This window comes from Elephantulus edwardii, unplaced genomic scaffold, assembly GCF_000299155.1.
Source record: "Elephantulus edwardii isolate Elephantulus edwardi_28Jun2011 unplaced genomic scaffold, EleEdw1.0 scaffold00093, whole genome shotgun sequence".
Lineage (NCBI taxonomy): Eukaryota > Metazoa > Chordata > Mammalia > Macroscelidea > Macroscelididae > Elephantulus > Elephantulus edwardii.
The window spans coordinates 1,025,029-1,026,755 of NW_006399843.1; positions in this window are offsets into that span (position 1 = coordinate 1,025,029).

Sequence of the window (1,727 nt, forward strand, 5' to 3'; positions counted from 1 at the left end):
CCACTTATTTCCCAGCTCCACCCTCCAGCAGGATACCACTTCACTTCTACCAAATGCCTTCAGAATTAATGTCCCATTGTCTTAGTAGAGTACTGTAATCTACTGCTGAAGTTTAATTAGGTAAGTGATTTCCCTCCATATACTCAATTCATAAAATAAATTTTATAAAATAAAAATAACACTTCTCTCGTATAGTTACTTTATAATTACTATTTGTTCTCTATTGATTATGCAAGTGCATTTGACTGTGTGGGTCATAACAAATTATAACTAACATTAAGAAATTTGGGATTCCCAGAGCACTTAAGTTTGTGCAAAACCTATACCTAGAACAAAGGGGTGTTGTGTAAGTAAAACTAGGAACACTGCATGGCCTAAAATTACAAAAAGTGTGCATCAGGGGTCTATCCTTTATCCATACCTATTTAATCTGTATGCTGAGAAAATAATTGAAAAAGCTAGTTTCTATGAAGAAAAAATGTGGATTAGAAGAAAAATTATCAATAACTTTTGTTATGCAGATGACACAATCTTGCTTGCTGGAAGTGAGGAGGACTTGAATCACTTGCTGCAAAAGGTTAAAAACTGCTGCCTTCAATATGAGTTGTATCTCAAAGTCAAGAAAACAAAAATCCTTATCACTGGACTGATAGGCAACATCATGATAAATAGAGAAAGGACTGAGACTGTCAACAACTTCATCTCACTTGAATCCACAATCGGTACACTTGACACTATCAGGTAGATAATCGAGTGACATAATGGATTGGTAATGTCTGTAGTCAGGGATCTTTCGAAAGTATTGAGGAGTAATGATATTCAAGAATTAAGTTGCACTTGATTCAGGCTATGATCTTTCCAGTCAGTTGCTATGTGTCTGACAGGTGGACAATTAATAAAGATGACAGAAAAGTTGATGCCTTTGAATTGTGGCATTGGAGAATAGTGCTAAATATCCCATGAATTGCCAAAAGAACAAACAGATATGTCTTAGAGAAGGGGTAGCCAGAGTACTTCTTGGAAGCAAACATGACGAAGGGTCATCTCACATACTTTGGGCTTGTTGCTAAGAAAGGTTATTTCTTAGAGTGGGCCATGCTTGAGAAGAGGGGCAGCAAAAGAGAGGAAAGCCCTCATTCAGGTGGGTTGACACATTGACTGTGGCAATGAGTTAGAGAGTATCAGAGCTTGTGACGATGGCACGGGATAGGATAGTGCTTAGACCAATTGTTCATAGAGTCGCTATGAGTCATACTCAATGACTCCTAACAACAACAACAACAACAACAACAACAACAATAATATATAGTTACTGAAAGCATGAGATACGTAGGTATGTAAAGCAGTGAAGTACAGTACCAAACATGTAAGTTGTTCAATAAGTGATAATCATAATCAGATTCCTACCATAAACTCTAATCTTGCCTTAGGTCAATTTGTCCTTGGCTTCTTTTGGTAGTGTTGATTCTAAAGATGTGCTGTGTTGTTGTTGTTATGTACCATAGATGAACAATATCAGTTTAAAGACACACCTGATCCAAGCCATGGTCTTTTCAATTAGTTGCTATGCATTTGAAAGTTGGACAGTGGATAAATTAAGTATATTGTATTGAAACAGATGAGGGAAAGAACAGATTAGAAGTGATTTATGATTGAGTATTATGGTTAGCACAGGAATCCAGAATTGGGGTTGCATAGAGAAGTGTACTCGGGGTGGGGGGTGGGGG